The sequence below is a fragment of the Megascapheus bottae genome, chromosome 2 (genome assembly GCF_031878675.1).
Source record: "Megascapheus bottae isolate mThoBot1 chromosome 2, mThoBot2.hap1, whole genome shotgun sequence".
Lineage (NCBI taxonomy): Eukaryota > Metazoa > Chordata > Mammalia > Rodentia > Geomyidae > Megascapheus > Megascapheus bottae.
In genome coordinates, this window is record NC_143510.1 from 63,298,149 (window position 1) to 63,314,374 (window position 16,226).

A 16,226-nucleotide genomic window follows, 5' to 3' on the forward strand; every position below is an offset into this window, starting at 1 on the left:
TTTCTGTTTTTTTTTTCTCTTTTCCTTTGCTACGTTTACTTTCCTATCAGTCTGTCACTGAAATCTCCCTGGTAGTCACCCAAGGTTAAAAAAAAAAAAAGAAGACGAATTCTTGACCTAGTTTACATGGGAGGTGGTGGCTCTGTTGTTTATTCCAGGTAAAATGGTGGGAACTTCCCAGCTTGACCCTAATGTAAAATTCACAAGTGCTTATGTTGCAAGTTCAGCCAGAGAAATAAAATGGAGATCTTTCTGGGTTCCCTTCAGACCAGTAATTAGCCGAGAAACTCAATTTATACCTTCAGGGGGTTCCATGTCTGAGTCAGCTTGCGGCGGAGGATTTTCTGCCCCCGTATTCCACTCACAATTAAGCCATGCAGGCTTTCATGTGCAGACACGGCTTTGTGTACTCTTACTGTTACTTGTTAAGATGCCATGTGGTGTATGTAATTGAATGATTGGATTTACCGGACATACTCCTTTCTATATGACTAGAGGAGCTACCACAGTAACATAGTACTTTTAAAAGTTTCCCTACATGTTCCTATTATTCTATATAGCTATATCTATTAATGTATTTGTAAGTATGCTTTCAAAGTATCTCCCACATAAAGCCCCTGAGCATGGGAGTATTTAGCTTTTTAATAGAGAGTGATTTGAACAAATTATATGGAAATCATCTCAGTCTTTGTTAATTATACCTATAGATCCATCCTAGATATTAACTGAGGCTGCCTTGATCCTTTAAGTTTATCTAAATGTTTATTGCACAGTTCTTACCTTTCCTCATTTTCTATCTAAGCATTTATTGTGTGCCTGCCACAGGCAATTTTCTAATATATCTATTTTATTTTGTCAACACTGGAGTTTGAACTCAAAGCTTCACACTTGCTCATCAGTTTTGCTACAGGCAGATGCTCTGAGCTGGTGCTGTGGACTGAAAGAAAGCCTGGCAACTCTTTACTGGTTATTTCGAGATCAAATTCCATGAACTCTTCTGCCTGCCCAACTTCAAATCAAATCAGGTTTTGGTCTTCTAGATTAGAATAAAAGGATATCACTGGCACTTGGATTTCACTGGGATTTGTGTGTATGTGTGTGTGTGTGTGTCTAAAAACTCAGAGGAATGAAGGTCTGAGCCCAGTTTCTTAGGACAAGGATTATGGTCAAAAAGAACAAAGTGCCTAAGTTTTTTGTTGTTGTTTTCTTTTTTAAATTTTATTCTTGAGATAATGTATAGAGGGGTTACAATTACATTTGTCAGGTAGTAGGTGCATTACTTCTCACACATTGATACCCCCTCTCATGTTTTCCTCCCCATTTCCCTCCCTCCCAATCATCTCCTAGTTTTTGACATAGAGATTTTCTATTTTAAGGATGAGCAAAGGCAACTGTGACTGGGTTACAGTGAAGATAAGAAGGTCTAGGTATAGTGAAAACATGGCAGATTCTATGATCTAGCAGACTGTGGTAAGCAACTCACCTTCCTCCCTCTGTCTCTCTTTTCTTCCCTCCCTTTGTTTGTCCTTCCCTTTGCTCTTCTCTCCCTTCTTCTTTACCTCCCTCCCTTCCTCTTTCAATTGTTCCTCCGTCTATCCTCCCTCTCTCCTCTTGTTCCTTCCTTCCTCTGAACCCCACTCTTTCTCATCTTTCTCTTTCTCTCTTCTTCCTCTTCTCTTTCTCTCCCTCATCCCACTCTCCTGGTAAGATGAAAATCAGAATCTGTTAATCTATTAGTCTGCTTTGAGCACAGGAATTATGTGTAGGGTTTATAGTTTAAAGGTTCATTTTGATGGATAGGTTGAAAATTCATTGAAAGGAGATGGTTCTCCCTCTTAAGGGGGTGAATTTTTCCCCTTAAAACATTTGTTTATCTGCAGTCATTTTTGTCATAAGTTGTAGTGATGTAAGTAGCCTGTCCATACTACTGACATTAAGTGAGGTGAGTCCAGTGATACTGCTAACCATTTTATAATGCACAAAATATCCCCTCATAAATGATAAGGAACTATCCAGCCCACACTGTCAACAGAGATTCCAAATGTAATAGGAAAGTTCAGAAACATAAACAAACAAAAAACAGTTTAAAGATGAATAGGAAAATTGGGGGAAGGGATAGGTTGGGAGGGTTGGGTGAGAATGTTAAAAGGGGTGACAATGGGGCCAGGAGTTTTGCCTAGTGGTTAAAGTGCTTGCCTAGCATGCACGAAGACCCAGGTTCGATTCCTTGGTACCACATACATAGAAAAATGTCAGAAGTGGTGCTGAGGCTCAAGTGGTAGAGCTCTAACCTTGAGAAAGTCCAAGGACAGTGATCAGGCCCTGAGCTCAAGCCCAGGACTGGCAAAAAAGGGGGTGACATTGATCAAGGTGCTCTGTATTGATAAATTACTTCCTTGAATGACAACTCCTTTGTGCAACTAAATAAAATAAAATATGTTTAAAAGGAACAGAAAAGGCAGGGGGGCAATATTCTGACAAAATGGGATGGTTGCTTGGATAAGGATGTTAACAGTGGGGTAAGGGAATCAGAAAGGATCCAGTTCTGCACATGTATTATAGAAAGTGAAAACAGTAAAAACGACTGATACAATATCTGATGGGAAAGAAAGAGGTAGTTAAAGAGTGACTCTAAAACTTTTCAGCTCTGTAGAAGGATATACATTAGCATTTCCCACAATATGAAGATTATAGAAGGAGATAATTTTTGAGACTGGCATGTCTATTAAAACATGTAGGTGGCATTTTGATGCTCAGAAGAGATTCAAGTGGACAGATGGATTTATAAATATGGAAGTCTGGCTGAGTAATCCTGCTTGAGGTATACAGTTGCCAGCATAGTATGATATATAAATATGTGAGGCTGAATGAGATTGCCAAGAGAGTGAGAATATATGAAAGAAGAAGAAGAAAGAGGGACTGGTCCAATGTGTAGAGATTAGAAAAAATAAGGGACCTGTGAAAATTACTGAAGACATGGAGACTCTAAGGACCTAGGTGTTTGTGGCATCCTGGAGAGCTAAATGAAGAAAGTATTAAAAAGAGAAGTTAATAAATTGTGGTAGTAAACCTAGAGGTGGACTGAGACTTGATCATTCTTTGGTGGCAGTGGCATTGACAGGAGTGGCTGCAAATCAGTGGCCTGACAGGTGTGCTTAAAAGCAAATGAGGGATGGTGAGACATTGAGGCAGTAAGCAGAGACAATGACTATGGACCAAAGGGCATCATTTCTGAAAATTCTGAAAGTTTGGGAAACAGGAGGAGACAAGCTGTGTGTTCCAATATTGTTCACCCCTGAAAAAGAACTAGTTCTGCTGAAAGGGTAATTGGTCCTGTGTCCCAAACAGGATTGAGGGAGCATAGAAATTACCTTTTGTTAATTCTCACTGGGAAATGGAATAAAATGAGATTGATAAGGAAACAAACAAATAATAAATTCTCCATCTGTCTCTTGATGTTTGTGAAGGGATTGGATGCTTGAGCGTCAAGTTATCCCACTGCAAGTTGATCCATCATAAAACCACAAAAGGGAACATTTGACCTTCCTTTCCTTAAAAGTCAGTTTGTAATTCTGTCATTAACTCTGCAGTACTTTCTCACTTTACACTTACATTCTATTTCTTTTTCTAATGCTGAGTGGTTTAAGTATTCCATGGTGACTTCATGTTATATTAGCTCCTCTCTAAGGATTTGAGTTTCTACTCCAAAGAGTATATAAAGAAAGATCTCCATGAGGAATTTTGGTACTTCTCATTAAAATAATTTATTCTCATTGTTAAACAAAGACACTTCTTTATTATTACTAAGCCAACACAAGGAACCAATGTAGACTGTGTGATTTGGTTTTACGTCATAAAATTAGAGAGTTAAAATTATTTGTATAAAATTTGTAGTTTCTATTTTCTGATTTTAAATTATGGGAGAGGTAGTCTATTTAATACAATGCAGCCAACTAACTGATATGATCTCTATTTTGTGCAAACTGTTAAGTTAGAGTGCTACTTTAAAAGAATGCTGTTGCAGATATGTAAATAATTAGTTATCTCTGATTTTATACCAAACTTATTGACAATAGCAAAACCACAAGGACAAGTCTGCTTCTGTGTATGAAATGTAAGTTTCTTTTGAAGAGTCCCTAACTTTGAATACATCTAATCTTCACCACAATCTTTTGAGGTAGCATCTGCTATTTTAAAATTTTCTAGATGGAGAAATGTAGGCATTTGTTAATTAAGTAGTGAAGGCAAATCATAGAGTAGGAATTAGTGAATTTGGAATTCAGACCCAGTTTGTCTGATTCTAGAATCTTGGATTCTACTGAAACAAATAGTGTAAGTTTTGATAATCTGAAAATCAAGATGCAGATCATCTTAATAAATTAGACAACTTGATTGCTGGAGAAGTTATATAACTATTTTCTTAATTTCTTATGGATATTAGAAGTAATGGTCTTTATAGAAAAATTGGAACAAAAATTGTGAAGAAACTCATGTCTCATAGCTCACAGTTTTATCAATCAGAAGACATATCTGTCTTGCAAATATGTTTTCATTATAGATGTTTTATAAGTTAATTAGGTGGTTGATAAAATGACTGATAAAATATTTTGTTACACACCCAATTTAGATTCCAATTAATTATGGCAGATAGTTTTCAGTTTTCTTTGCTGCTACTCTGTAATTTGTAAATCAATGTTTTGTAAAGGAGTTTGCTTGATTGCTTCTTTTCAAGACACTGTGTTTTATGGTGCTTTTATGAAGAATTCATTAACTACCTGGCACGATGCTGTGATTATATAGGTAATACAGGTGTTTTGTAACAAGAATTTCTGCCCTCAAGGAGATTGTGGTTTTGTTGAGGATAGAATACGATATTTACAAGGATGAATGGATTAGAGACACCAACTGTATGGCTTATGATCAAACACTAAAGTCGTACAGGGCAAATATTTAATACGATGTTAAATTAAAAATGTGTCATCAAGTGTTATAGGCATGAAAGACACATAAAGACAAGTTTTAGCTTTACTTGAGTCCTAACAAAGATCAGAATTTAAATAAAAATACAAGGGGAGAAGAGCTCATTTTGAGAATTGTATAGGATCCCTTTGGATAACTTCTTTTGGTTCCATAGAGTCTGTTATGGAAGAAATAGGTAAGAATAATGCAAATGGTACTGTTGTAGTTCACAAATAAGAGAGGGTAGCTTCAGTGACTGACACTTCCCCAAGCAATAGTAGTCATATCTATTTTTTATCTGCAACATTTTTCTTTAATGCACTTTGACAGTCTGATAGTAATTTTCATAGTAAAAACTTAAGAGGGAAAGGGTGAAACTGTCCAAAAAGTGGTGATGATGGTTGTAAGAATCATGATTTGTTACATGAAAATATGAGTTTTTCACAAAATAGTTTGTAATGTATTTGAAATATATATATATATAAATGTTTCCAGTGTTTTCAAAGCGCATACAATTACACATTACTACATTTTATAACACATTTATATTAGATGCAAAACATGTTGCCTTTTTTTAAAATTAGTGGACATAATTTGTCACTTTAAATTTGAAGTGGCAATTATACCTCTACATTTCATAGTTAAATCATCTGCAACTCAATATTTCTATAAAGCATGACTTCTCTTGCCTTATCTATGGTTAAATAAAAACTTTAAAGAGAGCTGGAGGTAGAGCTCAAGTGAGAGAATGCTTACCAAACATGAGGCCGTAGGTTCAATCCCTAGTTCTAAAAAATGGCTTTCATAAGTAATACTTTGTTTAAAAGCAGAGATTTAGGGATTCTTTATATAAGCTTGGTCTAGTATGTGCAATGTGAATTTATTTCCAACATGCTTTCTCTAGTCAGATCTTCTATAAAAATTTTAATCTCTTAATTGGTGCTACTTAATTGTGCATTTTCTGGTGGGAACAAACTTAGAATCTCTTTGGTGTTGAGATTATTAATGACTTTTAGAAAATAAGATGCAATAGTACTTGCCCTTTGTAACAAATGCAGCAGAGAAATAAAATTTCATAAAGTAGTTATCCTTTTTCCTTTCTTTGGAAGCAAATGAATATAGTCTCTATGTTATTAAAGCAATTTATTTTTGACAATGCCTTCATCTGGTGATTTTTGCAATATACCAAAAGAATGCATATCATTTCTTTTAATAGAAAACATTTTATGCTTTCCTAACTAACCCCTCCTCTGACAGCCATTTGTGCTAAAACAACACCAAATCCTATTAAAGTAGACACGATTATTTCAACAGCTATTTTAGCACCATTTAACAAGGCATTTTATTCCTTCATTAATTATTCGATAATATGGCCATTTAACTGTTCTTGTTAAGCTATTTTGTAGCTATTACATGCTGTATACTTCCAAGACTATATACTAACAAACAGTACGTGTATATGATACTTAGGGCTTATGGTATTTATCCACTAATGCTAAAAAAGAAATAAAGAGCATGCTAAAAATGAAAAGAAATCAATGAAAATAATACATTTTAGTGAGGATGAGACATGAGACTATTGCTGATATAAAAAAGATACACTGGAAAATTTAATGAAACACAAATACAGTGTAGAAATGAATTCACTAATTAATTCAGCTAGCATTTATTGAGTAGTTACTATGTACATTGTACTCAGCTATGATGCTAGTTAGTGATATCTTCTGCTGAAGACTTAAAGTCTAGCTAAAAGAGGTTGTCTCTCTTTCTTTACTTCTTCCTTCCTTCTTCTCTCCCTCCCTCCGTCCCTCCGTCCCTCCCTCCCTCCCTCTTTCCCTCCCTCCCTCCCATCCCTCCCTCCCTTCTTTCCTCCCTCCTTCCCTCCCTCTCTTCCTTTTATTTTCTTTTCCTTTGTTTTCCAGTTGTGGGGCTTGAATTCAAGGTCTAGCCAACATTCTTGAATTTTCTCAAGCTTAGCTCTCTACCACTTGAGCCACAGCAGCACTTCTGGTTTTTTCTGTGTTTATGGTAACCAAGGAATTGAACCCAGGGCTTCATACATGCTAGGCAAGCACTCTATCTTTAGGCCAAACTCCCAGCCCTCATTCTTTCCTTTTGTGCTGGTCTGGATGCTTGAACACAGGGCCTGACCATTGTCCCTGAGCTGTTTTGCTCACACTCTACCACTTGAACCACAGTTCCAATTTTGTTTTTTTTTTGGGGGGGGGGGATTGATTGGAGATGTGAGGGGTCTCATGGACTTTCCTCCGTGGGCTGGCTTTAAACTGTGATTCTCAGATCTCAGCCTCCTAAGTAGCTAGAATTACAGTCATGAGCCACTAGGCCCAGTCCAAAAATAAATTTTAAAAATTATTTACAAATGTAACTGTAACATCACCCTGATAATAAAATAAAAAATAAAACGTAAATTCTTGGGTTAACTTGACAATATTGTTATATGTTTAATTTGATCATTGCCCTCTTTCTATCTTCTCCAGACTTGTATTCATTATGTGTCATTCACTCATAAATATATTTCATTAATTCAACAGCAGATTTTAAATAGTTTTAACTGGTGTTGCTTTCCTCTATTCATTACCTTGAAAAATTGTTTCAAGGTAGTTGTTCAAAGAGGTTTCAATACATGTCAATTTATGATCAGTGTCACCCTTTCCATCTGTAATGAAGTTAAAATCCTCAGTTATTGGTTCGTAAGTTGGGAACTATTTAATATTTGCTTATTTCCTCATCGAGTAAGCTTTGCCATGCTTCTCTTTCTGGCTTGCTGTGGATCAGTGAACTGCCTTTTGTTCATCTCATCCATCCTCTATCACCCACAGAAGGACATCATTTTAGCCACTCTCCATTTTCTCAGGGAGCTTTCAGTTTTCCCTCTAAAAATATGGTGCTATTTCTCTCAGCTTGACCACCCACATCCACACTCACTCCAGCTGCTGAACCATTTCTCTCCTTCCTTTTACAGCTACACTGCTTGAAAGGATTGTCTATGTTCACTGACCCCAGTTTTTCTCATTCCCTTATCTCTTATATGCTTTACTCTACATCAGGCTTCTGCCCTCAACACTACACTAAACCTCCCTAAGTTTAAGAACTCCTCCACAGTTACAAATCCCACCCCCAGTTCTCAGTCTTCATCTTGAACTGTCAGCAGTATTTGGTACAATTGTTCTCTCCAGCTCCTTGAAATATAGATTTTTTTGTTTATCTTTTTGGACAACACATTTTTCTCTTTCCTTTTACTCACTGGCCATTCCAAGTCTTATTTTTTTTCTTTAAATCACCCTAGCTACTTCATACTGGGGTGCTACAGGGTCTCAGGTTTTATGCCCTTTCTCTTTGTTACTCAGATTTGTGACTTCTTTTTTGAGATGTCATCTAGTCTTGTGACTGGAAGGAGTTATAAGTCAGGAGCCATAAACAAAAACCAAGGGAAGTAGATCATAGTAATGTTGATATTGCCATTGCCAAAGAGTATATCAAATTAGCTTGCTTAAGTTTGAACTCTCTATTATGCTCTCTGTAGAGAATAAGGGCAACTCCATCCCTTTAACAATCATTTAGATTAAAAACAAAACAAAAAAGAACAAACATCAGGGTGCAGGTGGCTCATGCTTGTAATCTTAGCAACTCAGGAGGCTGAGATTTGAGAACTGTGCTTTGAAACCAGCCCAGGAAGAGTTCTTTGTATATACCCTATGTTTTAATTAAAAATTGGCAAGTGATATGGCATAAAATGAAGCAGGAAGTGTTTGCCATTTTACATAAATAGAGGGTCAAGGAATGCCTTGTTTATCACAGTGAGGACTTTGGAATCAAGACCCAAAAGGCTGAGGGACCTGTCTGACTTACTGGAGAAATAGCCAGGAGACCAGCATGCCTAGTGCACAATGGCTAGTTGAGGCTGGGTCAGTCTTTGAGGAAGCTATGCCAGATGTCGAATGATCTTAGTTAGTCATTGAGACATGCACATTCATTTTGAGGAGAGGCAGTATCTTTGGGCTTCCATAACAAAATATTGTGGACTGAATGGCTCAAATCCCCCACTAAATGTTGCAGGATCTGCTGGTGAGGAATGTCTTCTTGACATCAATGGCAGTCTTCTTGATAGATAATCACATGGTAAAGAGAAAGCAAGTTCTCTGTTATCTCCTTTCATGATGGTCTTAATCACACAGGCAAACTCTACCCTATGACTTCATCCACATATAATTATTGCCATCATATTGGGGTTAGTGTTTTAGACATTTATTTTATTTTTGGTGCTGGTACTAAGGCTTGTACACAGTGTCTAGGCAGTATTTCTTAGTTTTCTCATCAACATTAGTGTTCAGCCATTTGAGCCACAGCCTACTTCAGGCTTTTTGGTGATTATTTGGAGATAAGGAGTCTAAATTATAGTAAGTGAAATAAGTCAGCCCCCCAAAAACAAAGGATGCATGCTTTCCCTTTTATGTGGAAGCTGGATTTACTTATAAGCTTGCTAGTAAATATGTTGGGTGGTTTGTGTGTACAAATGTTATTATCTGAAATGTAGTAGATCCAAAGGAGAACTAAAACAGTGTAATTCCTTAGAAAGACAGAGAGTCAAAGTTCAGCAAAATATACACCAGGAAGTGGGTAATTGAAAGTCACCGGGTGGGGTCATAGTGACAGAAGTGGGTGAATGAGGAGAAGATTGGGAGAATTCAGTCAAGAATTCAAAGTATATCCTACAAAACTAAAATCTACCTTTGCCCAACCTATGTAACTACGACCACCTCTAGCATTTTCAAATTAAAATAAAAGAGTTCAATAAGGGGTGTGTAGGGGAAAGATGGTGAGAATGTAAAACGGGGTGACATTGACCAAGATGCACTATATTTATAGACTTCTTTGTCAAATGGCAAATCCTTTGTACAACTATTTAAAGATTAAAAAAAAAATCTTTCACACAAGACTGATTTGGAACTATAATACTCAATTCTCAACTCCTTGAGTAGGTAAGATTACAGATGTGAACTGACTCTTGGTTTCATATGACATATTCTTTTTTATTGTTGGGGTGACATACACAGGGGTTAGAGTTACATTCATCAGGTAGTGGGTACATTACTTCTTGAACATTGTTACCTCTTCCCACGTTTTTCTCCTACTCTCTCTCTCCCACCCTCTCCCACTCATCTTGTTTTTCCCTTACCTTCCCTTTTCCAAGTAAATACAAGTCAGATGCAGTGACAGCGTGTGTAAACCTTAAACATAAGTAAAGCATACAGTAAACATGTGTAAACCTTAAGCATAAAAGAAGAGAAAAGAAATAGTTTCACATAGTATATTAAGAATAATCACCAAGATAAACTTCTTGTTCATTCATTTAACCTCTTTTTATAAGGACATATGTGCATAGCTTTTGAGCTATTATGATCCTCAGGAGAATCCTAAAAGTATACTGATAGTTACAAATGAGAGAAATCATGGTGCCTATGTTTCTTTGGGTCTGGCTTACTTCACTTAATATGATTTTTTCCAAGTCTTTCCATTGCCTTACAAATGTGGCAATGTCATTCTTTCTAATGGCAATATAGAATTCCATTGTGTATAAGTACCATATCTTTTTGATCCATTTATCTACTGAGGGGCATCTGGGCTGGTTCCATATCTTAGCTATGGTGCAATGAACATCACTGTGCTGGTAGGTTTAACATGGCTTTACTTCTTGATTTTGCCCAGAAGTGGGATTGTTGGGTCTTAGGGAACATCTATGTTTAGTCTTTTGAGGAACCACCATACTGCTTTCCATCGTGGTTAAACGAGTTTACACTCTCACCAACAGTGTAGTAGTGATCCCTCCTGGCCACATCCCCTCCAGCATCTGTTGTTATTAGTTTTCTTGATCCTGGCCATTCTAACTGGAGTGAGGTAGAATCTCAAAGATGTTTTGATTTGAATTTCTTGTTTGACCAGAGATGTCGAGCATTTCTTCATGTGTTTATAGGACATTTTTATTTCTTCTTCAAAGAAGACTCTCCTTAAGTCTTTTTTTTTTATCTTTTTTTTTTTTGCCAGGCCTGGGCTTGGGCTCAGGGTTTGAGCACTGTCCTTGGACTTTCTCAAGGCTAGCACTCTACCACTTGAGCTTCAGCACCACTTCTGTTTTTTTGCTATGTATGTGGTACCGAGGAATCGAACCCGGGTCTTCGTGCATGTTAGGCAAGCACCCTACCACTAGGCCAAACTCCCAGCCTCTCCTTAAGTCTTTAGTCCACCTTTTAATGGGATGATTGGCTTTTTTAGGGTTTGGTTTTGAATGATTTAATTTCTTGAGCTATAGGTATATTTTAGATATAAGACCCTTATCTGTAGTATGGCAAGTGAAAATCTTTTCCCACTTTGAGGGCTTTCTGTTTATCTTGCTGGCTATGTCCTTTGCCAAAAGTTCTGCAGTTCAGTGCAGTCCCATTTGCCCAAACTTTGACTTGTTGTGTTTCTGGGCCTTCATTAAGAAAGTTTTGACCTGTGTCAAGAGGCCCAAGTGTGTCTCCTATTTCTTCCATTGAAGTTTTGTGGGTATCTGCTTTTACCTCAAGGTCATTGATCCATGCACAGTTGATTCTGGTGCAGGGAGACAGATAAGGATCCAACTTTAGTTTTTTACAGGTGTTTAGCCAGTTCTGCCAGCACCATTTGTTGAAGAGGCTGTCTTTCTTACAGCCAGTATTCTTGGCTCCTTTATCAAAGATTAAATGGCCATGGGTGTGTGGGTTGATTTCTAGGTCTTCAGTTATATTCCTTTGGTTCTTGGGCTTGTTTTAGTGCTAGTACTTGTGCTGTTTTTATTACTATAGCTTTGTAGTAGAGTTTGGAGCTTGATATTGATATTCTTCCAGCACTGTTCTTTCTGCTAAGGATTGCTTTTTTTATTTGTTTTTTTTTATTATTCCCTATGAATTTTTGCATTGCTTCCTCTATTTTGTTAAAGTATGATGTTGGGATATTGGTGGGTATTTTATTGAATTTGTAGATAGTCTTTGGCAGTATTGCTATTTTTGCAGTCTTTTCTTCCAATCTAGGAGCATCAGAGGTTATTTCACTTCCTTAGAATTGTTTTAAATATCCTTTTTCAGGTTTTTAAAGTTTTTTTGTTTTTTCATGTATTTTTATTGTAATTAATAGAAGGGTTACATTATTTCACAAGATAGAAGATGTATTAGTTCACATACATTGATACCCTTTCTCATGTCTTGGTCCCCATTGTCCTCCCTTCATCCCTGCCTTTCATCTTGTTTTCCTCCCTTCCCTATCCAAGTTCCTATAACCAAATACACATATATACAATATATCAGATAACCAGGGGAAATACTATAATACTATGAGATAACCAAGAGAGATGAGATAACATAGTACATTAAGGACAACAATCACTCATTATATGGCTTTTGTTTCTCAGTGGTTTCCCTCATTTGTCATAATCAGTAGAAACCTTGGGCTTTCCTAGCAGAGATTTACAGTAGAGCAAATCCTAGATACATTAGGCCATATAGTATGATGCTAAAGGAAAGGATCTCTAGGATATAGAAAGAAAAATTTTCTAAAGTTTTAATTATAGAGGTCCATTACTTCTTTAAGTTAATTCCTAAGTATTTTATTTTCTTTGAGGCTATTGCAAAAGGAGTTGCTTTTCTGATTTCAGTCTTGCTCTTTTTTTGTTTGATTACAGGAAAGCCATTGATTTTTTGAGTGTTAATTTTATACCCTGCTACTTTACCAAAGTTTTGTATTAGTTCAAGTAACTTGAGAGTGCAGTCCATAGGGTTCTTTACATACAGAATCACGTCATCTGCAAAGAGGGGGTAGTTTCACTTCCTCTTTTACTATTTGGATCCCCTTTGTGTTTGGGTCTTGCCATATTACTCTAGCTAGGAATCAAACTATCTTCCTCACATAAAACAGCCTATTGAGGGAACAGGGGAAAGCAGTGATAAGCTGGTGCACGAATCAGAAATAATAGAAAATTGGGCAGCTTGTTGCAGCAGAGGTATTAAGAAGGGGCAGAATTGGGATGTATTTTGAAAGAGGAATCAAGCAAACTTTCTGTATTATGAAAAGCCCTCAAATACTGTCTTGATAAAGGGCTTCATTGGACTATAGTTCAGAAGACTATGAAAAGCTCTCTTAAAACTATGTTGGAGTTTGTTTTTTTAACTCTTTTCCTGGGTAGCTACAGTGAATGGGAGGAATCTTTTTGTTCTTGATTCTTCTCTTTCTTGGTTATTATGAGTTAACACAGCAAGATGAATAATTTGTATTTTCTGTATTTCCTTACTAGTGCAGCTGTATTTAGAACAAAATAATGGCTGTAATAACCCTCGCCTTGAAGTGGATTGTTTCCTTCACTGGCCATTGGTCGATCTGGAGTTAATTATAGCCAAATAGCAATCTCAAGCCCTAGAGAAAGGGACGAACATTTCATTAAAGTCTAGCTGAGGATTACTGCTGAAGAAGCACTGCCAATCAGGCAGTTTTAAAAGAAAGGTGACCATTCCCATAAACTTTACAGCTAAAATAGCTTCTATTGAGAGCAGAAGATGTTTTTTAAATTTTTCTTTCAAATTAGCTCCATTTCAAGAAATGGAGACTGTGAGGGCAGTTATGCAAATGAGGGTTAAGTATTTCAAAGTTGATTAAAGAAAAATGCTCTATGACATAGACATGGCCAAAACAGTTTTTTTTCTCTTTTTCCTTTTTCAATGTTACTGTATTCCAATGTACTCTATCAGATGCAGAACGTTTTTGGATGCTTGTATTATAATGATATGCTAGTAATCATTTATGACAGGTTTTAATTTCTAAAGCCTAGGATTTGTGCGTGGTTTTCATTGTCAGAGAATTATGCTCTCAGCTCTGGCATGAAGGCCGGATGATCTTACCAGATGTAGGGGGGCCACAAGTGATCCTTCATGCAAACTGGGAAACTTCTACTTGTGACTTTTGGGGGTAAAAGAAAGCAGGATAGTTCTGGCAACCTAAGCGAGGAATACTTCCTTCATTTAGGAGGTGAATCCTCAGCAAACCATAGAACATTGAAATAGGATGGAGGCTGAAAGATTATTCTGAGGAAAAAAAATCTCTGAAACAATTCTTAGAAAACATTTCTACCTGACAGAAACATGATGTGATCGTTTTAAGAATAAATTGTTTTTATAAGATCATTCTTCTCTCCCCTGCAAGCATTCAACTTATGACTTTATCCATCATGGTACTAGAGAGCTTTTGGAGTCAGACTGAAACTTTTTAAAAGATTTCAAATGGAAAATGTACTACTGGTCCACCTAGTTAGTCCAAAACCTTTCATTACTGTCTTGGAAAAGTTTGATGTTGCTGCTTATGTACTTTGAAATGTAAAGTAGATTGGAATGTAAAACAAATCTTGGTCAGTTAGGGAAGTTGCAGTGTATGAGCAGAGCAAATCCAATATGGTAGTTGTAAATAAAGCCTTCCAGGCATTTCTGAAACTGTTTAAAGGGTAATTTTGAAAGAGAGGTGAGTCCCAAATGCCATTTTTTTCCATTGGAGGAATTTTAATGGTTTATAACTTTGAATTATTCTTTTTTGGCTTTATGTTTCTATCTTTATGTGTCCTTTCTTCCTGTGAGAAGTAATTCATGAATGACCTAGGGTTTGTCTTAGATGGTACAGAATCAGGTGTCTTTTAAATTTGAAAGCGATTCCTTTTATATCAGACTGAAACATATTCACTAAGCTGTAAAGTAATTGGTAGGTTGAAAATGTTTAGGATCATTTAACTCCTTAAATACATTGAGATATACCCTGTCAATTTTTATTAATATTAATAAAGGTAGCTGGTAAGTGGTATGAAATCTGATGAGCCAAACTCTTCTACTGGACAAAACCAGCACTCCATTTCTGTAGCAAGAATGTAATTTAATTTCTTGTACTTACTGCAACATGCTGAACCATCTTCTTCCAAAATTGATATGTTGAAGCTCTAATCCCTAAGTGTAACTGTACTTGGATATAGAAGACAATTAAAAGGCAGTTAGGAAGTAATTAATGCTGAAGGAGGTTATTCCAATGAGGTCCTAATCCAATAAGATTGTTTATGTTGTGTTGAGGACAGAAGAAGAAGACTATGACTAGTATAAACCCATATATGTAAGTTTGGGTCATTTCAATACTGTTTGCTTAAGTTTGTGGTGGGGCTGCCATTTGTGATGATAGTACGGTCAAAAGAAACAGGGTGACAACCACTTTAGTTATTCAGACCTTTTTGATATGATTTCCTGCTTCCAAATTATACTTGATTATTTTGGAGGAAATTACTGATTTACCTTCTTACATATCTATTACTCTGCATTGTCTCCTTTCATCTATAGTGAAGAACAAATATAATTAGAAATAATTTTAATATCAAGCCTCTATAATCAATATTACGATGGTCATCAAACTCTCTCTGAAGAGGGCCAGCTTTATGAACTGTACAATTCATTGTTACAACTATTGCCCTCTGTGTTTGTAGTAAGAAAGCAGCCGTAAACAACATACTATGAAAGGATGTGGCTGTGTGCCAAGAAATTTTATTTACAAAATCAGACAGCTGGCCAGACTTGGTCCATGAGCTGTAGTTCACTAAACTCTGCCTCACTCTGTAAGTTCTTCAGCTCGAAAGACAAAAATTATGAGTCCCTCAAAGATTCTGACTATGGTTATTTTTTCATCTTTTAAAATAAATTCCTGAGAACCAAGCTAACCTGACATATGAGAAGAATTTGCTGAAACATGTTTTGCCAGTGTTGTGGGAGGTCAAGAGATGGTGGGTGGGGGGGTGTGGATGAAGGGATAGAAGGGGGGACAAATGTAACCACAAAACTCAGTGTATGTATGTGAAACTAGTCTCAAGGAACTTGAGGAGATGGATGCAACAAATGGGGTAGGGAATGCTAGAGGGGTCTGCATAGATCTAGACACCTTGTATTCACCAGCTGAAAACTAAAACCCTTTTATACTACTTAAGAGATAAGTAACTATTATATAGAACAAAGGAAAATCGTTTGCTCATTTTTCTTCTGCTTTCTGCGTAACTAGGATTATAGTTATGAGTCACTGGTGCCTACCACAGTTTGTTCTTAATGGCACCTATTTTCTCATCAGTACATATAAAACACACAAAATAATGAAATAATAGTTTCCTTGACTAGTGAATTTTACCTCTTTGAATATGCTGTTTAGAAGTACATTAACTTAATACCTAT

At 36.5% G+C, this 16,226-nt stretch overlaps 1 protein-coding gene across 1 annotated transcript in view; it reads left to right on the plus strand.

Moving 5' to 3' along the window:
- Positions 1-16,226, plus strand: part of Trhde (thyrotropin releasing hormone degrading enzyme) — a 346,217-nt gene that overhangs the window by 113,394 nt on the left and 216,597 nt on the right. The window lies entirely within an intron of this gene.